General features: G+C 35.2%; 1 long non-coding RNA gene across 4 annotated transcripts in view; it reads right to left on the reverse strand.

The window, feature by feature from the left end:
• The window catches only part of LOC123617009 (uncharacterized), a 430,324-nt gene that overhangs the window by 228,976 nt on the left and 175,867 nt on the right, over positions 1–25,481 (reverse strand). For all 4 annotated transcript variants that reach the window (XR_012503734.1, XR_006725101.2, XR_012503733.1 and 1 more), the window contains one exon: positions 4,723–4,856. This is a non-coding gene — a long non-coding RNA (uncharacterized LOC123617009). The remainder of the gene's footprint in view (positions 1–4,722; positions 4,857–25,481) is intronic.

The following is a 25,481-nucleotide window of genomic DNA, read 5'->3' on the forward strand; positions in this document are numbered from 1 at the left end:
AAATAGAAGTGCTCACTGACCACCACCTGTTACATTACAATTCTGTGTCTTTACATATCCTGTTCTCTCTGGAAAGCTCTTCATTCCTTTCTATACTTGGTGAACTCCTATTCACTTTTTTTTTTAAATAATTTTTTAAACTGAAGTTACAATGTGTCAATTTCTGGCATACAGCACAATGTCCCAGTCATGCATATACATACATACACTCATTTTCATTTTCTTTTTCATTAAAGGTTATTACAAGATACTGAATATAGCTCCCTGTGCTATACAGAAGAAATTTGTTCTTTATTCCATTTTTATATATAGTGGCTAACATTTGCAAATCTCAAACTCCCAAATTTATCCCTTCCCATCCCCTTTTTCCCAGTAACCATAAGATTGTTTACTATGTCTGTGAGTCTGTTTTTGTTTTGTAGACGAGTCCATTAGTGTCCTCTTTTTTTCTTTTTTTAGATTCCACATATGAGTGACATCATATGGTATTTTTCTTTCTCTTTCTAGCTTACTTCACTTAGACTGATGATCTCTAGGTCCATCCATGTTGTTGCAAATGGCATTATGTTACTTTTTTTATGGCCGAGTAGTATTCCATTGTATAAATATACCACAACATTATACAGCCATCTGTCAATGGACATTTAGGTTGTTTCCATGTCTTGGCTATTGTATATTGTGCTGCTATGGACATTGGGATACATGAGTCTTTTTGAATTAGAATTCCCTCTGGATATAAGCCCAGGAGCCTATTCATACTCTTTAAAACTCAGTTTAACATCTTACTTTTACCCCTTCATGAGGTGGCTGTTTCCTTCTCTGGGAATTTCAGGTACAACAAGGCTCCTTTAACTGATCTTCACTGAGTGGACTTCTTATTAATCATGTTCTTCATTTGCTGCATGTAACATGCTCATATACAAGGCCTTTGGTGTACCTCCAGTCAACAGACCATTCTCTGGTATCCCACATTCTCCTGCTCCCACCAGTTGGGACTGAATTGTGAATTTACTAAGGATCTGACAGGTTTCTTTCAAACCAGTTGAAGGCTGCACTTAAAAATTTATTCCTTTTTTTAGTCTATCTTTTCCCATTGAATATAAGCTCCATGTGAGCATGAATTTATCTGTATTGTTTATTGCTGAATATCCACTATTTTAATAATACTTGTATACGGTAAATTTTTAGCAAATATTTGTTGAATGCATTAAGTATTATGTGAATAAGTAGCAATGCTTTTGGCTGTAAGCACTTGTGTAAGTAAGGAAAAATGTAACTGACAATAGTTTGAAAAATGGAGGTTTATTTTGCACACAAATAAAAAGTCTGGAGGTAGAGAGTTGCTGTCATTGATTTAGCAGCTCAATTATGTTAACATTTGGGGAGTTTTCTTGGCCTTTACCTCATGGTTGCAAGAAGGCTAGAGCACCTCAAGGTATCACATACCATATGGGAGGCATATTTTTCAGATGGGAAGTAGTGCAAAACAGACCCTTTATATTTTATCAGCTACAACTGTGTGCTAAGTGAAACCTATTCTAGATGCTGGCTAAGATTACCCGAAATCAAGGTACTTTGCCTGATGTCTGAACACAATCAGAGTTTTGTTAGTGTACATCAGAGGGAAGTAGGGAATGCCTTTTGGAACAGTCAACAGGCAGTGGCAGTGGCTGACACAATACGTAAACTATATATATATATATATATGAAAATTAAAATTATACACACACAGAGCTGGTTACTGTCATTTATGGTATTTATGTCCTATAAAATTATTACAAACACTGAATTAGCGAATACTGAACCACTGCTCCTAGGGAAAATACAGGGTTAGGTTCTTGTCAGCCTCTGGCCACATTTTCGTCAACCAACCAATACACAACTTTGTTTTACATGAGTTTCTGTTTAACAATATCTTATTTAATATATATTGTTGATTCATTAACACTGAACTCACAGCCAATAGCAGTGTAATTTATGCCTAAAGAAACACATGTATTTTCTCCATAAGGCACAGCACAGACTTCTTGTGCTTAGAGACACTACACAGCACTTTGGGATTATGCTCTGTGGCTATTTTCAGTAGTGAAATCATCAACAAAAAGCACAAAAATGCAAAAAGTATGGTACTAAAGAGCCTGTGAAAACGACACTTGTTTGTAGTTTGAGAGCAAAAACAGGAAGGCGAGCATTGCTTTGTTTAACATCCACTGGGAATGTGTGCAGTTGAATGACTCAAATGTTTTGGCTACCCTGTGGATGTCCACAAATGCCTGTGAAAGCACTGGGAGTTTTGATTTTGGGGTTACAAACAAATTTTAGAAAGCAGGTGAATTCTTAAATATGGAATCTACAAAAAACGAGGATTGGTTATAAATTTTTCTTATTCTCTTTTTTAATCATGTTTATTTTATCAATGGATTGTGGCATTGTCTACCATACCTCTCTCCTTCTCCCTTACAATAGCTTGACTACATTTTCTAGCTTTCTTTGAAGTTAGGTATGGTCTTGTGGTAGCCAAAGGAATGGACACAGAAGGAATATGTACTTTTTCCAGACCTGGCCCATAAAAATCTCCCATACAAGATTCTCTGTGCTCTTTTCCTTTTCTCACTGTCTGGGATAGAGGCAACCACCCGGGCAATCTTGGCAGTCCTATGTTGAATTTTCTAGAGTCACAAGATGGGAGAAACCATTGAAAGGAAACCAGGAAACCATCATCCCTCAATCACCATTTTTAAGTGAACTGCCCAACATAAGGGGAAAATACTCTTTTTTATTAAACCATTGAGATTTGGAGATTTATTTGTATATAGCAGCTAGAGCTACCTTAAGTAATATTCTGGCCAACTACTATTCCAGTTAGCTACTTGTCTATGTCTCTACTGACTAATTCTCTGGAGGATGTACCCTCATTGCTGTGTAGGGTCTAATGAGGATATTTTACTCAGCTGTCTCTGGTCAGCTTCAGCATCAAGGCCAAAATGATAAGAAAGAAAGCTGAGTTATTGGCCATACATTCAAAGTGGTCTTCAGTGCATAGATTCATGGTGCTGTTTGTTATTATCTATTGCACTAGAAAACTTAGGTCCTGGATTATTTTATTAATTCACAAACATCTGTTGAACTGGTAGGTATATATGATTATTTCTTTATCTGCTTCATTAGACAGATACTTTGCCCTGAAAGAGACAGCCTCCATAGGGAAACCCAAGATGAGTTCAGTAGGTCAAGCTATATTAAATGCATGAAACCCAGAAAGTGAGGGGAGAAGTTATACATTTTAACTCTCATAACATTTCTGGAATGTCTTTAGTTTCTGGCTCAGTATTTTCCTTTCACTCAATGTCCTCTCCCCTTCAGCTTTCTCTTCACAAAAAGTGTAATTTAAGAACCTGTTAGAAAGTAGCATATTAAAACAGCTCCAAAAATGTTTTTCCCCTTCAATGATAGCACTTTGGGGGAAAGAATTAAAGTTATCCTGAAGACTTCCTTCATGAGAGTGCTCTGTGTTTCAGACTTGTTACTAAACCTTTGGTCATAAACTGAGAGCCTCCTCACTTCTTGGACAGCTTTTCAAGAAAGAAACGGTGTTTCAAGCTTCATGTTAGGTACTACACCAAGAATTCAAAGATGACTAAGTATTCTGAGGAACTAGATACCTGAATAACAATATTAAACAATGTAATAAGTACTATAATAGAGATATGAACAGAATTCTACAAGAAGAACAGTGAATTCTGGGAAGATGGGGCAGTGGAATAAGGGTAGGCAAGACACCACAGCAGAGGAGACATTGGAGCTAGGATAAAGGATTTATGGACTCTTGACATGCAGAGGCAGGAGAAGGAAGGTTCTGGGTAGAGGCTGTAGTCTCTACAATGTTTCCAGAGATTGGAAAAAACAAAATGTTCTCTAGCCACAGTGCTAAATTTGATGTTGAATTTGTAGGCAACCAGGACCATAGATTTTAAGCAGATAGATAATATCATATTGGAATTTTAGGACTAATAACTCTAGATTAAAGCATGTTAAACAAGTGATGGTGTAGTAGAGATTGTAAGCTGCTCACCATAAACAATGTTCTTATTTTTTCCTGTTCCTGCAGCTAAACCTACATTTTCTATGCTTTCTTAGATCTAGATGTCACCATATGATTGAGTTCAAACAAAGAGGATGTTGAGCAAAAATGATGAGGACAACCACTAGGCTAAGTCTATTAAAAACAGATTTCACTCTCTTCCATACTCTTTTTTCCCCTAGCTGGCTGGAATGAAGATGGACCACAGAGCCATGTTGAAAGATATTTGTAAAAACACAGAAAAGCCTCCATCAGTCTGGGCTCCAGAATGGCTGTATGGAAGGGGATCCCTACCCCTTATTTACAATAGTGTAGTAATGTGAGCAAGAAGTTAGCTTGTATTGTGTAACACTTGTATTGTGTTTGAAACACTATAAATTTTGGGTCAATTTGTAACAGCTATTGGGTGACCCTAACTAATACAGATGGGGAAAAATGGAATTCTTTAAAAACAATTCAGGGAGTAGGATGAAAGCCTGAACAAGGCAGTGAGAGTGGACACAGAAAGATGCTACTTGTTCATGACTTAACCATTTCTCACCAATATACATTAGTCAGATATTTCTGCAATGTTGAGTAACAAATACTCACCCACCTCAATCAGTGGCTTATAACAACAAACATTGATTTTTCTTACTCACAAGTCAAGTCTGTAGATCAGTTGAGGGTTAGCTGATTTCTGCTGTGCTTAGCTGGGTTTGTCCTCAAAATGTCAGGTAGTTCAGGTCTGTCCTAAATGACTTATTCTGGAGCAGTCAGTGAACTGGAGAATTCTCTTTTCATGGCAATGGCAGAAGCACAAAGAGAGTAAAAAAAAAAAAAAATACATGATTTTTCTTAAGACCTAGTTCAGAACTAGCACTCAATCACTTCCACCCACATTTCATTGTGAAAGCAAGTCATATGATCAACCCTAACATCAATAGGAAATTTAAGTGTAGTCCTGTCATATACAAGGGCAGGACTCATGGCAAGGAAAAGGAAGGAAGGAAAAATTGTGAGCAAAGGATACAAGATACTGCAAAGTGTATCTCAAGATTGTTCTCTTTTTGAAGCTTTCCACGATTATTCCAACTTACCTTATTCCTTTTATATCTATTATCAGTTATCACATTGCTCTGCTCATTTTATAGAAGGAGTTTGCTTTATTCTATTTACTTAAATGGCTAAGAAGCCTGCCATATACCTAGACATAAAAGTGACTAGCTAATGTCTTAAGGCTCAACAAGAAATACATGATGAAGTTTAAAGTACATGAATTTTTAAATGTCAGGAGGCATTAAGTTGGTGCTACTCCTGGGAAAGGAAAGTTAATATTAGATTAAGTCCACAAAGAAAGTTATCAGCAGAGAGTTCTGTAACTGTGAACAAAATTGGTATCTAAACGGTGAATATATAACTATGAATTTTGTGATGTAAAGCAATAAATTTAGTGTGCATATCTGCCAAGATAGGGCAGTGGGGCTCTATCCAGGGAACATGAAGGGGAAAATCTTGAAGTTATTTAATAAATTGGGCCAGGATAGAGAAGAAACAGGGAAGCCTCACTACCTACACCCAACCCCAAATATCTATAAATGGGAGTGTTTGAGAAAGAAAGGACAGTTCAATGAGAAGTAGTAATAAGCAGCCTAGATCCAGTAGTGTCAACAATAACAGAACCCAAGAGAGGCTCCAATCTGGAACCCTCACAGCAAGATCACATGATCAAGGTCCTAGATAAATATGAAACAGAAGCATGTGTTAGGATCCTTAACACAAGTAACCATTATAGTTTCTTTAAATACTTCACAGGGCTTATGTGAGTCTTAATCATAAGATAGGCTTAATATATATTGCAACATATCAATAAGTAATTAATTTAAAAAAATCACTTGGTTAGCCCTACAAGCAGCTATCTCAATGATTCACTGTGACTTAATTTTAAAAATTCCAAATGGCATTGCCCAACTACATTATTGATCTTACTCTGAATATCAGTATCAAATACTTTTTGCTGTTTCCTTCAACATGAAATCTATTTCAAGGATCCAAAGAAATGTTTGAGAATAATTAAAATAACAAGATAACAATAATTACTTAAAAATTATATTTTACATTAAAATATGACATAAATATAAAAAGATAAAAAATAGATAATGTAATTTAAACATGTATACTTTGTATACTATGGATTCTTTGTAAATCATGTATATTTTGTATTTTTTGTCTACTAGCCTTGACATATAAAATCTTTCTATAAAGAAAAAAAAAAGAACACATCAACAGAAACATGAGTAAGGATGCTAATAGGCAACTGATGAAACAAAAAATAATATACTGGTCATTTTATAGAAGGAGTTATAATGGGCTACATTAGTAATAAAAAGAAAATGCTCCTGAGAATGAAATAGTATTTTTTACTTCCTAAATTAATAGGCTTTACAAATAATGTTTAGATTTAGCAAGGGTCTAGGGAATTAGGCATGTGCTACCAAGGGATAGTCTATATGCATCCTTTTTGTTTACCTAATTTTACTTTAAGTAGGTTAATTTAAAGAAACAATTCCAAATGGGAACAAAATTTTAGTTATAAGCATGTTTACCACAGTGCTCTTTTTAATAGAAAAAAGGAGAAACAACATGTGTCCAACAGTAGAGAATTGATTAGATAAGATATATTATATCTATATAATGAATTTCAAAGATGGAAAAAGATTCACACCACATTTTTGAAGGGGGTAAATTTCAAAACAATATTATAGTATAACCCTTTCTTTAAAGAGTATCTTTCTCTTAAAAAGTAGAGGAGTACAAACTAAACTGTTAAAAGTTATAATTTCTAGGAGATTGGAATATATATGGTACAAATTTTCTTATTTTGTTTATCAAAATTTCAAATATCCTATGATGAATTTGTATCTTTTTGCCACTAGAAACATATTGAATGTCATTTTAAAATAAAAATTTTCAAAAAGATGTCTAAAATACAGTCTAAAAGATGATTTTGCAAATCATTTTTAGCAGTGGAATAAGGGTATAATCTTTAAAAATTACTATCTTAAAAGAACAACACTCATTAAAAAATATAAATTCTGAGATGATAAATAAAATGTATTACTTGAAAACCAATATTTCTACTTAATTAACTAGCTTATTAAAAGCTGGGTATTGATGAGATGAAATAGTCCTCTTCCTGAAGAAAAACAAGCACACTGGCTATGATGCCAGAAAATAAGAATTCAGAAGGCAGAAGTTTCCTAGAAGTGTGCTTATATTTAAAATTACATAAATATATTCTCTTGCCTGATTGTGTTTATTAAATTTGGTCCCTATTGTCCACCTCCAGAAAAAAGGGTCAAAGTCTTACCAAATCTGTCTAGCACTGTTGTATTCCAAGGTGTAACACGTATCTGCAAACACTGATTTTGCCATATATTTGCAACATGCTTTATAAATTATAAAGTACTTTTATATACATTTCATATCCCCCAAAGCAATTTTTATTTTTAGCCTGGAAGTATAAGAAAGAATAGAAAAGAAAGAATAACAATTTCAACCAGTGCTTAGCTCCAATATCACAAGCATTTATAAATAATTATTGGCTGTTTTCTGTAGATAAGATATCTTACAAAGAAATACCTCCTCCTGGACTGAATATTCTGTGTGAAATGAAACTTGGTCTTTAGTCTGCTGGGCAACCCTCTATCACTCCATCTTACTGCAATTACTTTCTTTTCTGTTTCCTCTCCCAAACTATCAGTCCTGTAAGTCTTATTCATGTTTGTTGCCTAACATTTAACAGAGTACCAGGCGTATGTAAAATAAACAAGATTATACTATATAGCACAGGGAAATATATACAAGATCTTTTGGTAGCTCACAGTGAAAAAAAATTGACAATGAATATATGTATGTTCATGTACAACTGAAAAATTATGCTCTACACTGGAAATTGATACATTGTAAACTGACTATAACTCAATTAAAAAAATGTTAAAAAAAAAATAACAGAGTACCTGGCCTCTAGTAAATACAAAACCAATGCTTTTTGAATGCTGAAAGAATGACACTTGTTTGAAACAATTAAATCAATGTTTTCTATATAATATGTCAATTATATTTCAGTAAAGCTAGAAAAAAAAATCACTGTTTTAGCAATTGTTATTAAATTGATTTATTAATTGATTGGCATTTCTTTCCTAATGATTTGAAGTGTGTTCAAAATACTAGCTGAGGTATCAGTAAAGCTCAGTAGAAAAGCTACTAACAACGTAGACACAGTAACATCCACAGGATCTCTCTGTTGTTTCACAAGATTTGTTTTTTCCAAGTCTAATGTATAGAAAGCTGTTTCAACTCTACAACCTCTGGTCCTTGATAGATATACTGTGTTTTCTCCTCTGGTGTTGAATTTCAGCTCTGAACATTATAAGGTGTCCCCATAGGTTGATTTACCAAAATAGGCAAAGTTGTTTTCATTAAACTTAAAGCTTCTTTTTCTTAATAATCCATCTCTTGCCTAGAGAAGCATTATTGACCTAAGGCTGCCACATTTCCATAAGAATTCAAACTTCCTTTGGTGTGAATTTAGAATGATGAATAATTTCTAATATATCACAAATGTAGAGGCATGATTGTCAACTATAGTTAAGGGAGATCACTTCAGTTTAAATTCAAGATGTTGATTCTTTTTCAAGTGAAAATTTTCTAGCTATTAGCAATCATCTGGGCTTCAGTTTGTTGAATGGGTCTCAGATCCTTTCCTAAAACCAATTTTTAATAAAGAAATTACCAGACCTTAATTATTCAATCTATGGAAAATATGAAAGGGAGGCCCACTTTACCAAATTTGCAGGTTTCTCCATGGTAGGCTGAACTTCTATAAAGTCAAACATTAACATTTTAAATCAATTATAATCGAGTTGTCACTGATCACTGTCTCACAAAATGAGAGGGATAAATTTTTCTAATTCCTTTGGTAGAAAACTCAGGCATATACCATAATATTCAAGTGCTTTCTTCATAGAAATAAAATTTGCAATTTGAGTGAATCCACTATGGCCAACCTGCTTTAATCAATATCAGATGAGAACTTTTAAAACACTCTTGTCTGTGACGCTCCCTATTTCAGGGTTAAAAGTCACCCTAAACTAGCTGAAAATATAACTTCAGTCATATATAAAAAGATTTATCCTATCTGTATTTTATCTCATATATTCCCAGGGGACAGGGAATTCACTTCCCTAGATAATACCATGGAAAGCTGATTTTTCCCGTTTAAGAAAATGTGATATAAATATGATTAAGACTGTAATCTAACTGCATAGATTAAACAAGATCTATTAAAATGGTTTTGACTTAGAAAATGTATTCCTGTTTTTATTTCATATACATACTCCAGCAAGAAGTCTTTTTTTTTTTTAATCAAATGAGTTACTTGCTATAATAATTCAGTCTTAAAATGGAGTGTGTGATGCTGAAGAAACGCTGCTTGTCTGTTTGGTGCAGATTTTAGCATAAGGAAGGGGATGTCAAATATGATCTTTTCTATGAAGTAGTCTACTATGGAACATAGCTGTCCTCCAAATTATTTAAGGAAAAAAAAATCTTAATGAACTAACATGGGAGAAGGCTGTTTCCGTGGCAATTGAACTATCAGAAAACCCAAAGAACAGAGATTCTTTCTCTAGCTAGTTTACGTAGTTCCATTTTTAACTCCTTGCTACTGGCTGTCAGAATCAACAGGAGCTCAAGCTATCCAAGTAAATGTTTACTTTCTAAAAAACACCAAGAAATATATCATGATCCAGTTATTATTTCTTGAAAAGATGACCATTACTCCCTGAGAGAGGAGAAGAAAAAGGGAGAGATGAGAGAGATGCTTACAGTGTTTTGGGCAGAGTGCAGTGAATATTCAGGAAGATACAACGTAACTCCTCAGTTGTGTTTAACAAACATGTACTGATGCCAACTATTTAGGCAACACCAAGACAAGAAGGAAAGCTGGTCTAGACCTCAAGAAATTCAGAGTTTAGCCCAGGAGGCTAACAGGTAAAGAGAAAATTCCTATACCCTCTTGAAGTCTATGATAGTGATGCAACCAGGGGCCTGGGGAGCACAGAAGAGGACCACTAATCCTGCCTGGGGTTGGACTGGGAGTCGCAATGGAGCTGAAGCCTATTCAGGTTTAAAGGATGAGTTGGAGCTAGATAAGTCAATAAGAATGGACAGGGCACAGGAGGGATCTGGATGGATATGAGCAAAGGGGAAGCAGAATGGTTTGTATGGGAAAAACTCTAAGAAGTTAGCTTTTACTAATGCAGTTAGTTATTACTGTATCAAGTGTGAAAATATGGCCAGAAATGAGTTTGGACAGAAAAATGAACGAGCCTGTGACATAGAAGGATATGTGACTTCGGATTTTTTTTTAGATGAGATGCTATTAAGGGTTTGTATTACCTTTTTTGGTAATGGTAATAACAATGTAAGACATTACAGTGGTAACTATAGCTGCCTTTTATTAAGGACTTCCTATACAATAGACACAGAATTAGCACTTTACATAATATTATCTAATTTAATCTTTATCTAACCTGTGAGGTAGATTCTATTATTCTCCTTTGTAAAATAAATGTTTGACCAACTCATCAAATTTTGATATTCCATTGGGAGAGCTAAATACTTATTTTCCCAAACTCCTTAGGTAGGGGTAGCCATGTGACACACTGCTTTCCAAAGAGGCATAAGTAGAAATCTGAGTTCTTAGAGAAGATTTGGCTTTTCTGATAAGACGTAAAAAAAGAAAGACAGCAATGACTGTTGCTGCCCCTTCCGTCTTCTTCCTGCCTTGAATACAATGAAATGTCTGGAGTTGCTGCAATCAATTTGCTACCCTGAGGTAAAAGAATTCAGGAATGGTCTAGAGAATGGTAGAAAAACTGGCCTTGAATTCATCAAGATCCTGCACCAAAATTAGCAGCTGCTTACCACTGAACTTCTATATGGGTGGGGAAAATAAGTCCATTGATAGCTGGGAGTTTTGTTACATACAGCTGTAAGTTCTCCCATTTGATACATCTCTTTTATGGAAGAGGAAAATAAGGTTCCAACTAATTAATAAGTTGCCCAAGGTCATGCTTTTAGCAAATGGTACAGTCAGGAGTCCAAATCAAGTTTGACTTTTAAAGTTTGGGCTCTTAAACATCTCCACATATCAGTACTTTTTCCTCATTCTTTTCCTTGAAAAAGGACAAAGTAGAAGGTAAATTCCTTCCCAGATAACAGAAAAAAGAATATTCAGAGTGAAGAAAGGGAAAATTTAAGAAGAGAAAGTCTGAAAACTCACTTTAATAACCATTGGGTTTTGGCCTCAATAAAAGGGAAAAGGAGACAAAACTGAGTAGAGAAATATCTCCTCCACCCCGAGTACCCTCACCTATCAAAAGACTTTTCCATCAAGTTTCCTTCCCTTCTTTTCTCAGTGGGAAATACAGGACTGCTAGCTTAAGGTATTGCTCTTCTCTGGGAAATAAGAAATTTAATGAGCATGTTGGCAATGTCTTATAATTAGGACACAAACTACAACCTTGATGCTTAAGTTATTTATTCATGTAAATATTTACTGAATTATTATTTTTTTACAGTGATGAAGGAAGAAGAACCTAAGATCTTGGTAGGGGAATAGATTTATCCTTCAAGTGATTTATGCTTCCCACCAATCTCCATCAACAAAGTTTGCTTTTACAATGCATTTATACAGCACAATGTATTTTTCTTTCTTTTTTTTTTTTGGTGGGCAAAGGTAATTACAGTACCATGTATTAAGTATATAATGTCTCACCTCAGGGCATATTAAGTATAAAATGACTTACCTAGGGGCATTTATACCTTAAATGTCACCTCTCATTCTGGAATAAGTTGTCTACCAATATATACCAAAAAATAGGAAACTATATTGCTGGGAAGGAAGTCCTTTGTAGCATTCTTTTTTTTTTTTCAGCATTCTTAAAATCACAATAGGTAGACAGTTTTCTAATTAGAGGTAAGAAAAGCTCCAGGTTGACTCATCATTTGAGTCAGTAGAGTATTTCATACTATAATGTAAGAGATTACTATACTATGACATCATTTCTATAACTCCAACATGGTTACCTACAGTTCAGTTTTGTAAGATATGCCTCACCCTGGCTGCTCATAGAATTTTCCTTTACTTGTTTTACCAGAGTAACAAAAAGAGCCCAAAGGTCAGCAGTTATGTAGAATGACACCTGCCTTACATTTATAAAATCCAATAACAGTAAAAGATAAACTTGGCAAGTGACTGAGCAAATATCAAGAATGTTTTCAAACACGTCTGCCCTGGGGTTCCAGCACCTGGATCTACCTCACCACAAGGAAAACCCTATTCTTCAGGAGAAAGGTGTCAACCACATCTTGAGTGAATATATAAACATTTTTTTTTGAACCAACAAGTTAAATTTAGCCTATGTAACATACACAGATGACACACTTACTTTTCACATGTACTTCAATTTTTAAGTCTTTTCAGAAATATTATTGGAAAGAATCCAAATGTATTTTATCAGAATAGTGCATAAAAATTAAACTGAAAAATTATCCTTCCAAAGGAGAAAAAAATTCATATAAAAAGTAAAGGCCATTTCTCTTTTGAAAAGAGAATTAATGTAATTATTGTTTGACAAAATCTCACATTTTCTCACTAGCATTAGGTCTAATGAACACAGCTCAGCTTTGAGGATTCAGCTCTGCTGCAGCTTGGCTGTGGAGCTACAATGTCAAAACTGGCCTAAATGTCTACTTTCAGGCAATATGCAATATTACAGAGAAGTTATTTAATTAGAAGAAGGAAATAGTTCTCAATATCAATAAAAGAATGACCATATGAAAAGCAAGGTGAGCACGGTAATTTAGTAAATTATTGTTCTAAAATGAATAAGCTTTGCTTCTTAAAATCCTCTTGAAAGTCTTATTACTACACATTCCTTTTATTAGTATTTTTATAGTACACTTAAATAGTTCTGTGTGGTCTGCAGGATAAAACCAAAGTCCTTTGTGTGGCAGTGCAGTCACTGCTTACCTATCAAACCACCCTTCTCACCATTTATCCTTTGCCTTCTTACATTTAAAACCTCAGCCATGCTATTCCTAGTCTTTTGAGGAATCTCCATACTGTTTTCCACAGTGGCTGCACCAAACTGCATTCCCACCAGCAGTGTAGGAGGGTTCCCTTTTCTCCACAGCCTCTCCAGCATTTGTCATTTGTGGATTTTTGAATGATGGCCATTCTGACTGGTGTGAGGTGATACCTCATTGTAGTTTTGATTTGCATTTATCTGATAATTAGTGATACCGAGCATTTTCTCACGTGTTTATTGATCATTTGTATGTCTTCCTTGGAGAATTGCTTGTTTAGGTCTTTTGCCCATTTTTGGATTGGGTTGTTTGTTTTTTTCTTATTAAGTCCTATGAACTGCTTATATATTCTGGAGATCAAGCTTTTGTCGGTTTCATTTGCAAAAATTTTCTCCCATTCCGTAGGTTGTCTTTTTGTTTTACTTATGGTTTCCTTTGCTGTGCAGAAGCTTGTAAGTTTCATTAGGTCCCATTTGTTTATTCTTGCTTTTAATTCTATTGCTTGAGTAGACTTCTAGGAGAAAATTTTTGAGATGGATGTCAGATAATGTTTTGCCTATATTTTCTTCAAGGAGGTTTATTGTATCTTGTCTTATGTTTAAGTCTTTGATCCATTTTGAGTTGATTTTTGTGTATGGTGTAAGGGAGTGTTCTAGCTTCATTGCTTTACATGCTGCTGTCCAGTTTTCTCAACACCATTTGCTGAAGAGACTGTCTTTATTCCATTGTTTATTCTTGCCTCCTTTGTCAAAGATTAGTTGACCAAAAGTTTGTGGGTTCATTTCTGTGCTCTCTATTCTGTTCCATTGGTCTATATGTATGTTTTTGTACCAATACCATGCTGTCTTGATGACGATAGCTGTATAGTATTGTCTGAAGTCTGGGAGAGTTATTCCTCCAGCCTCTTTCTTTCTCTTCGGTAATGCTTTGGCAATTCTAGGTCTCTGATGGTTCCATATAAATTTTATTATGATTTGTTCTAGTTCTGTGAAATATGTCCTGGGTAATTAGATAGGGATTGCATTAAATCTGTAGATTGCCCTGGGCAGTGTGACCATTTTAACAATATTGATTCTTTCCAATCCAAGAGCATGGGATATCTTTCCATTTTTTAAAGTCTTCAGGAATCCCGCTCCTGGGCATATATCTAGAAGGAACCCTACTTCAAAATGAAACCTGCACCCCAATGTTCACAGCAGCACTATTTACAATAGCCAAGACATGGAAACAGCCTAAATGTCCATCAACAGATGACTGGATAAAGAAGTTGTGGTATATTTACACAATGGAATACTACTCAGCCATAAAAACCGACAACATAACACCATTTGCAGCAACATGGATGCGCCTGGAGAATGTCATTCTAAGTGAAGTAAGCCAGAAAGAGAAAGAAAAATACCATATGAGATCGCTCATATGTGGAATCTAACAAACAAACAAACAAACAAAGCATAAATACAAAACAGAAGTAGACCCATAGACATAGAATACAAACTTGTGGTTGCCAAGGGAGCAGAGGGTGGGAAGGGATAGACGGCATTTCAAAATTGTAGAATAGATAAACAAGATTATACTGTATAGCACAGGGAAATATATACAAGATCTTATGGTAGCTCACAGAGAAAAAAATGTGACAATAAATATATATATGTTCATGTATAACTGAAAAATTGTGCTCTACACTGGAATTTGACACAACATTGTAAAATGATTATAAATCAATAAAAAATGTTAAAAAATAAAATAAAATAAAACCTCAGCCATGCTGAACAGCTTTTAGTTCCCCAAAAAGGCAATAACTCCAAGCTTTATTCACGATTTTTCTCTGCCTGGAAGTCTTATCCTCTTCTTGACCATCTGGTGAACTTGCATTCATCTCACCTCTCAATTAAAATACTCTCTCCTCAATGTAAAGCCTCCCCGAGGGGACTGGACTACACTTCCTCCTTAGTGTCCCTGCATTTTTTACACCATTTTATTACAATTATTCTGATACTGTATTATAATTGTTCTTTCCATGTATGTCTTCCAACTAGACAAATACAAGAGTCATTCCTTTTCATCTTTATATTATCTAATACCTAGTATCATATTTCACAGATACTATGGACATAACTTATACTTGTTAAATAAACGAACCTTTAGAATTTTTTCAACCATTTTTTGGTTGTATTAGATGTGTTTACTATATAAACATTTATCAAGAATCATGAAGGGCCCCTGAGATTTTATCCTTCTTACAAAGTAATAAGTTTACCAACCAGTCTCATAGATGCTGGTGGAAGAAAACAAGACTCCAGGGTAGAGGACAAATCATACAATAATAGAAATAGTCAGAGTACCAGAATTTTATGCATCAGTTTCCCTTGCCTCAATTCCCACAAGGGTAACACAAATGGGTCCAGATGGATCCTCATCTTCCATAATACAAGAAGAAAATCCTGAGCTTAGGGAACCCAAATATTTTATTGTAGAAAGTAAGCATGCATGTCTTTTGCTCCAGAGTGAAACATTCCCAAGGCGATTCACTGTACAAACATCTTTAGAGAGTTAGTCTAGAACAAAAGAAGTCAGTTCTTCTGCTTGCAAGGTGTGCAGAAATATGATACCCAATGAGAATTTTCTCCAAGCAACATTCATGAAAAAGGACAAATATCTGTGCACAGGATCCATCTAATCTCACTTACATACTCAGAGGAAACCTTCTTCCACATCCCAAGGATGCTGTAGTTTAAATAAATCCTTTGATTTACATCACTTCTTGTATTTCCCAATAATTACCTTGGATGAGTCTAGATTCTATTATAACTGTGGCAGAGATATTTACAGCTCACTGGATATCTGTGTGCTCCTCGTATTTCCCAGTACCATTGTAGTTAGGTGGAGACACATGATGAGTTCTGCCCAATGGACTATATGTAGAAATGGCTTTTAACACTCTAAGAACAAAGGAGAGAGGGCATGAGTTCTCTGTCCTCTCACTTCCTTTGAAGTGCAAATTACAAGGTCCTGTACTGTGATGCTAGATTCTGTTAGCCTAAGTGACTATGTGGATCAGAGCTCTTCTGTTGACCAGTGCCAGACATGTAACTTGAGTGAGAAATAAGATTCTATTCTTTTAAGCCACTGAGTCTTCAAGATTAATCTGTTTTCATATCATAATATAGTGTATCTTGAATAATACAGCAGCTCCTTGTCTTACAAGGGTGCCAGTATTTGAAGAACAAAGATTTTATTATTTTGAATTAATTACAATAGACTTTCCACTGATAAAATTAAATAAGCTTCTATGGAGCTATGAAAAATACTGATGAAATATTGATGAATCTAATTAACTTCTTTAAAAATATAACCACTTCTTCTATAAACATCTATCTACAATAGTTGTTAATATTATGAAAGGTATTAAAATGTCTAATAAAAATGTTTCTACATAAAAGAGTTCTAATGTAAAATTATAAGCAGTCTGCTTTTCCATTTGACTCACAAACTACATAGATAAAGGTCTCTATTGTGAATTGATTCATCAATATGTCATTCAGTTTTTATTCTCTAATTCACACAGGCCCCTCGGCATAAGGACCTAAAAAAATGCTATAAGAAATGTTAAAATTCAGTGGTTTTTCTGTCTATTTAATGACTGGATGGCTTATGGAAATTCTACTTTTCATTCATAAATTCAGAACCTATATTTGGCAAGATCCACAACTTTCCTTAATTCCTTGTCTGAAACAGCCTTTAGAGGTCTCCCTTTGTGGAATCAGAGAGGAAGCATCAAACAAAATTGGAGGAACTGGAAAGGAGGGAGGAAAGGAATTAACAATTTCAATATGATTTCCATTGGTTTACAGAAAAGTTAAGAAAAAGTGATATCCTCTCAGTTATATAGATGAAGAAACTAAAGGTGAAGAGAAGTTTATGTATTTTCCCAAACGCTAACAAGTGGTAGGTTGAGATTTGAACTAGCCTTTTTCATTATACTATCTTCCCTTAAAAAAAAAAAAAACAACTATAGTGCCTATATAAAAAAGATGTTTGTGGTGAATCTTGGAGATTTCAGCAGAGGAGGCTTCAGGGGTAAAAGAAGCAAAAGAGCATAGCATCCATCAGATGGGCATCATTACATGCAATAGAGTGTAAAATGTTTAAAGTGATATAGAGAATGGTTACGCTTCAAAAACTAGATCAGGACTATTCTATTGAAGACTCAGAATGTTTTACTGGGAAAGGCAGAGTATCTTTATTAGTCAATAGAGAACTAGTAAGAATTAGGAGAGGGGAAACTATATAATTTAAGCTGATGTTTGTAGATTACATTACTGGCCCCAATACTTCACTCCTGCTGTCACTCACCATTTGTCATGAGTTCCTATTACTAATGGGATGGTGTTTACTTCCCCATTCCTTGACTTTGCATTTGATTTCCTTTGTCTAACAAAATGAGATGGATATGACAGTGTACCATTTGTAAGCCAGACCCAAGAGGTCTTGGATATTCCTTAATGCCTACTCATACTTCAGCCATTGCTGGGAGAATAAGCCTTGGTTACACTGGTCCAAGGAAGATTAAAGACAAGTGAAGCAGAACTATCCCAGCTGAACCAAGCCTAGAGCCAACCCCCCAGACAACCTGCTGACACAGGAGAAAATTAAATGATTGCTGTTCTAAGTCATTGAGTTTTGGAATGAGTATTAGGAAACTAGGTCTGACTCCATCATGACAGAAGAAACAAGAGATTTGTGACTTTTGGCTTAAGAGAATAACTCAGATTTCATCTATCTGTATAATTTTACAAATATACATGACTAATTAAGAAGTCATTATAATATGCCAAGAAAGAGAAAACTATGACCTCAACTTGGAAGGAAGCACTGAAAGTGAACTTAAAAATCAAAACAAAACAAAACAAAACAAAAAAAAGATCAATACAAGAATCAATTGGAAGATGCTTATTGTTCATAGTTTGGACCTTTGAAAACGACTTTCCAAACTTTTAGCATATACTCTAAGACACATGATCATGACACTTGTGGATCTGCCTTCTAAAAGTCCTTTTTAAAATAGCATTTTCTGAGAATGATTGATGTGGAATCAATTGCACATACTTAAAGTAGATAATTTTATGACTTATGCTATATGTATATACCTCTAAACCATCATCATAATCAAGATAATAAACATATCCATCATTCCCTAGGGCTTCCTCAAGTGCCTTTGTAATTCATACCTGTGTTCATCTTTAAACCATACACTGATTTCTTTCTGAGTTCTTTCAATCAGCAGTATTTTTGAAATCCATCTATGTTGCTCAGTAGGATTTCATTAAATAAACACACCAAAATTTGTTCATCTACACACCAATAGACCGATATTTGAGTTGTTTCCAGGTTTTGGGTATCGTAAATAAAACTGCTACAAACAAACATGTACAAGTCTTTGTGCGGACAAATGCTTTCAGTTCTTTCGAGTAAATGCATAATAGTGCAGTGGCTATGTGGTATGATAGGTGTATGTAAAACTTTTTTTTTAATGCTGGTAAAACAAATCTAAACCACAGTAAGATGTCACTTCACACTGAGTTGGATAGCTATAATAAAAAAAAAAATGGAAAATAGGATTTCCGGTCAAGATGGCAGGGTAGTAGGACCACGAGCTCACCTCCTCTCATGATAACAACAAAACCACAACTGACTGGTAAACAACCATCCCTAGAAAAAGACTAGAATCTAGCAAAAAAGATCTTTAACTGGAAACATAAAAAGGGAACCACAGTGGGACAGTAGGAGGCACACACACACAATATAATTGGGTGCCCTAACCCCCTGGTGGCGACCCACAAGCTGGAGAAAAATTATATTGCAGAGGCCCTCCCACAGGAATGAGAACTCTGAATCCTACGTCAACTTTCCCAGCTGAGGATTCCAGCATTGAGAGGAAGAGCCTCCAGAACATCTGGTTTTGAAGGCCAGTGGGACTTAATTGGAGGAGATCCACAGGACTGTGCAGAGACTTCACTCTCTTGAGAAACGCACACAGAATCTCTCATGCACTGGGACCAAAAGCAGAGATAGTGATTTCATAGGAACCTGGGCCTGCTGGTTTTAGAAGTTCTCCTAGGGAGCTGGGGGCGGGGGGTAGCTGTGGATTACCCTGGGGACATTAAGGCTGGTGATGAACATTCGGGGAAGGTTCATCTACATGAGTTTTCCTGGAGGCTGACATCTTGCTTAGGTCATTGATGCCAAGCTCTGGCCCCACCCAACAGCCTATAGGCTTAAATGCTGTGATGCCTCAGGCCAAAAAACATACTAGGTAGGAACGCAGCCCCACCCATCAGCAGACTTCCTGAGTCCACCTCCACCTCTAGACATGCCCCCAGACATGGCCCTGCTCACCAGAGGGCCTGGACCCAGCTCCACCCAGCAGTGGGCAGGCACTGATCCCTCCTGCCAGGAAATCTGCACAACCCTCTAGTCCAGCCTTATCCACCAGGGGGCAGATACCAGAAATAAGAAAATAACAATCCCACAGCCTGTAGAAGGAGTCTGCAAATGGAGGCCAGACTCTACCCTGGGACTAGCTAGACCCTGGCCCTTGGATGATAAAAGGGGAGTACACTACTGGGACACATAAGATGTCTTATACAGAAGGCCATTTCTCCAAGGTTGAGAAACTAACTAACCTACATAAAAATACAAATAGAAATTTAGACAAAATGAGGTGGCAAAGGAATACATTTCAGGCAAAGGCACAAGATAAAGTCCTGGAAGAAGAAATAAGTGATGAGAAGATAGGCAATCTACCTGAGAAAGAGTTCAGAGTAATGATTGTAAAGATGATCAGAGAACTTGAGAGGAGAATAGATGCACAGAGTAAAAATTTTAGCAAAGAGTTAGAAAATATAAAGAACAACCAAACAGAGTTGAAGAATCTAATTACTGAAATGAATAACACACTAGAAGGAATCAAGAATAGACTAAATGAGGCAGAAGAACATATCAGTGAGCTAGAAGACAGAGTAGTGAAATCACTACTGCAGAACGAAAAAAAGAAAAAACAATGAAAAGAAATGAGGATTGTTTAAGAGACCTCTGGGACAACATGAAGTGCATTAATATTCACATATTAGGGGTCCCAGAAAGAGAAGAGAGAGAGAAAGGACCTGAGAAAATTTTTGAAAAGATAATAGTTGAAAACTTCCCTAACTTGGAAAAGGAAAAAGTCACCCAAGTCCAGGAAGCATAGAGTGTCCCATACAGGGTTAACCCAAAGAGGAACAAGCTGAGGCACATAGTAATTGAATTGACAAAAATTAAAGATAAGGGGAAAATATTAAAATCAGCAAGATAAAAGCAACAAATAGCATAAAGGGAAGTCCCACACAGTTATTAGTTGATTTTTCAGCAGAAATTCTACAGGCCAGAAGGGAGTGGCACAATATATTTAAAGTGATGAAAGGGAAAAACTACAACCAATAGTACTCTATCCAGCAAGGTTCTCATTCAGATTTAATGGCAAAATTAAAAGTTTCACAGATAAGCAAAAGCTAAAAGAATTCAGCATCACCAAACCAGCTTTACAACAAGTGTTAAAGGAACTTCTCTAGGTAGAAAAGAAAAAGCCACAATTAGAAATAAGAAAATTACAAAATGGGAAAGTTCAGCAGCAAAGGCAAACATACAGTAAAGGTAGGAAATAATCCACACACAAACTAATAGGGAAGGTGAAAGACAAAAGTAGTAAAATCATCTGTATCCCAATAAGCAGTTAAAGGATACACAAAACAATTTGACATAAAATACGATATCAAAACCAGTAATCATGAGGGGAGGAGGGTATGAATGCAGGGTATCTAAAATGCATTTGAAATTAAGAGATCAGCAACTTAAAACAATCATGTATATATACAGACTTCTATACCAAAACCTCATGGTAACCGCAAACCAAAAATCTATAATAGATATACACACAAGAAAGAAAGAGGAATTCAAATGTAATGCTGTAGTCATCAAACTACAAGAGAAGAGAACAAAAAGAAGAAAGAGAAAAAAAGACCTATAAAAACAAATCCAAAACAATTAACAAAGTGGCAGTAAGAACATACGTATCAATAATTACCCTAAAGGTAAATGAATTAAACACTCTAACCAAAAGACATAGACTGGCTGAATGGATACAAAAACAAGCTCACAGGAGACCCACTTCAGAGCTAGAGACACATATAGGATGAAAATAAGGGGATGGAAAATGGCATTCCATGCAAATGGAAACCAAAAGAAATCTGGAATAGCAATACTTGTATCAGACAAAATAGACTTTAAAATAAAGATTGTTACAAGAGACAAAAAGGACACTACATAATGCTCAACGGATCAATCCAAGAAGAAGATGTAACAATTGTAAATACATATACACTCAACATAGGAGCACCTCAATATATAGGGCAACTGTTAACAGACGTAAAAGGAGAAATCGACAATAACACAATAATAGTGGGGGACTTACCATCCCACTTACATCAATGGATAGTTCATCCAGACAGAAAATCAATAAGGAAATACATGCCTTAAATGATGCACTAGACCAGATGGACTTAACTGATATTTATAAAGCATTCCATCTGAAAGCAGCAGAATACACATTCTTCTCAAGGGCACATGGAACATTCTCCAGAATAGATCACATGCTGGCCCACAAAGCAAACCTCAATAAATTTAAGAAAACTGAAACCATATCAATCATCTTTTCTGACCACAACACTATGAGATTAGAAATCAACTACAAGAAAAAAAAAACTGCAAAAAACACAAACACGTGGAGGCTAAACAATATGCTACTAAACAACAAATGGATCACTGAAGAAATCAGAGGAAAAATAATTAGAGATAAATGAAAACAAAAACACGATGACCCAAAACCTCTGGGACATAGCAAAAGCAGTTCTAAGAGATAAGTTTATAGTGATACAAGCTTACCTCAGAAAACCAGAACAATCTCAAATAGACAACCTAACATTACACCTAAAGCAACCAAAGAAAGAACAAAAAAACCCAAAGTTAGCAGAAGGAAAGAAATCATAAAGATTAGAGTAGAAATAGAGATTTAAAAACAATAGAGAAGATCAATGAAACTAAAAGCTCGTTCTTTAAAAAGATAAACAAAATTGATAAAGCTTTAGTCAGACTCATGAAGAATAAAAGAGAGAAGGCCCAAATTAATAAATTCAGAAATGAAAAAGAAGTTACAACTGATACCAGGGATTATAAGAGGCTGCTATGAGCACCTATATGCCAACAAAAAGGAAAACCTAGAAGAAATGGACAGTTTCTTAGAAAGGTACAATTTGCCAAGCCTGAACCAGGAAGAAATAGGTAATATGAATAGACCAATTACCAGTATTGAAATTGAATCAGTAATTAAAAACTCCCAACAAACGAAAATCCAGGATCAGATGGTTTCACAGGTGAATTCTACCAAACATTTAGAGTTAACATCATCCTTCTGAAAATATTTCAAAAAACTACAGAGGAAGGAACACCTCCAAACTCATTCTATGAGGCCACCATCACTCTGATACCAAAACCAGACAAAGGTATCACAAAAAAAGAAAATTATAGGCCAATATCACTTATGAATATAGATGTAAAAATCCTCAACAAAATACTAGCAAATTGACTCCAGCAATGCATTAAAGGATCATACACTATGATCCAGTGGGATTTATCCCAGGGATGCAAGGATTTTTCAATATTTGCAAATCAATGTGATACACCACATTAACGAATTGAAGAATAAAAACTACATGATCATCTTAATAGATGCAGAAGAAGCTTCTGATAAAATTTAACATCCATTTTTGATAAAAACTCTCCAGAAAGTGGGCATAGAAGGAACATAACTCAACATAATAAAGGCCATATATGACAGACCCACAGCTAATATACTTAATGGTGAAATGCTGAAAAGCATTTCCTCTAAGATCAGGAACTGTACAAAGATATCCACTCTCGCCACATTTATTCAACATAGGTTTGGAAGTCCTAGCCATATCAATCAGAGAAGAAAAAAGAAATAAAAAGAATCCAAATTGGAAAAGAAGTAAAACTAACTGCAGATGACATGATACTATACATAGAAAATTCTAAAGATACTACCAGAAAACTACTAGAACTCATCAATGAATTACTAGCTTCAATAGGTTTGGGCTAGATCACCTAGGATTTTCTGCATAGATCATCATGGATCTACAAATGAAATCAGTTTAAAATTTTTTCTTTCCATTATATATGCCTTTAATATTTTTCATGCACTTACTAGTATTTCCAGTAAAGCATTCAATGGAAGTGGTGAGAGTGAATATCTTTGCCTCATTCTTAACTATAGAAGGAAAGCATTCAATCTTGCATCTTTTAATATGATATCAGTCTTAGGTTCTTCATGTAATGCCTTTTATTAGGTTCATAAATTTCTGTTTTTGGTCTGCTGAGAGTTTTGTCAGAAGTAGATGTTGGAATTTGTAAAGCACATTTTTTGTATTATTCAGATGAGCATATGATTTTTATTTTAAAATACTAACATGGTACATTATACTCATTGATTTTCAAATGCTAAACCAGTCTTGCATTTCTGAGATAAACCTCTCTTGATTATGATGTATTAACTTTTCAATATATGGTTGGATTTCATTTGCTAAAATTAAAAAAAAAAAATGCCTCTGTGTTAATGAGAGGTATTGGCCTGAAGTTTTCTTTTCTTAAAACACCTTTGATGTTGCTTCACTACCTTCTGTCTTGCATGTTGTTTCCCTTGTTATTCTATTGTCATTCTTATCTTTGTTCCTTTGCATATAAGGTATCTTTTTACCTCTGGCTGTTTTTAAGTTTTTCTTTTTATCACTGGCTTTAAGCAATTTGATTATGATGTCCTATATTCTTTTCTATTTGGGTTTTGCTTAGCTTGTTTCTATCGCTGTATAGTTTTCATCAAATTTGGACAAATTTCCTCCAATATTTTTAAAAATATTTTTTCTGTGATTCTTCCCACTTATCTTCTAGGACTCCAATTACTCACACTCAGGAAGAAGGGAAAAATAGAATTGGAGTGCAACCAGAAATCTTTGTCACATAGATAGTCTAAATCCAACAACAGATCCTGTCCAACTTTTGTTCTGGCTAGCTCTTATTTAATTCTATAGTTTTCTATAACCACTTTAGATTTTTTTTCAAATATTTAAGGTGTAAATAAATATTTCCATATTTCCTCTTTCAGAGAGAACATACCTCAAACCACAGCTATTTCAGTAAAAGAGAGAGTTCACAAACTGTTGTTATCTAACTGCTTGGATCTCTAATTTCAGACGTATGTTTTCTTAAGCAAACAGTAATTCCCCTCACCGGGGAAGAGTGTGCTGTCACCTTCATGAGTACTTACTTGAAACAACTATCCCGTTCCCATGTGAAGACACAATACAGTAGGACATGCGAAATAACAGAATTATAACTGATAAACAGAAGAAACACAAAGGAGGAAGCAATTAAGTCAGTCACAGATGAAGGGAGGTTACAGAAGGCTAGCAACAGAAGGGAAATTGTGAGTAGGAGTCTGAAGGATGCCCACCAGGTAGGAAGGAAGGGAAAGAATATATTAGACAGTTATACAAGCATAAGAGAATCTGTTGTGACGGGATCATTGAAAGCCTTTCAATATTGTAGTAGAACAAAATGGGAGGAGTAGGAAGAAGGTTAAGGTTGGAAAGGAGAATACCTTGTGTGCCATGATTGGGAGTTTGAGTAAAACCAGGGGAGTAACATGGTCATATATGCATTTCAGAAAAATTACATTGGTAGCTACTCAAGGGGAAGTACTCAAGGCTAGGAGATTTGTGGGAGGGAAAAGTAATCCAGGAAAAATACAATGAAATCCTAGATTAAGGGAGCAAGAAGGAATTAAGATAGGAGAGATTCAGAAGATAATTAGCTAATTTTAAAAAATTACTTACTGTATGCTAGGCACTGATCTAAATGCCTGACATGTTATTAACACATTTCTTTCTTCACATCATCCTTATGAACTAGGTACAATTTTTACACATAAAGAATCTGAGATCACATAAATGTGTAACCAGAATTCAAATGTAGGTACTCTGACCCCGTGGTCCATATTTTTGATCTTAGGAAATACAATAAACTCTATTTGGGAACTGTTCTGTTGGATATAGGACAAATGGATATTCTTACCAGCACCTACCAAGTATTGAGTAAAAGG

This window comes from Camelus bactrianus, chromosome 3 (genome assembly GCF_048773025.1).
Source record: "Camelus bactrianus isolate YW-2024 breed Bactrian camel chromosome 3, ASM4877302v1, whole genome shotgun sequence".
Taxonomy (NCBI): domain Eukaryota; kingdom Metazoa; phylum Chordata; class Mammalia; order Artiodactyla; family Camelidae; genus Camelus; species Camelus bactrianus.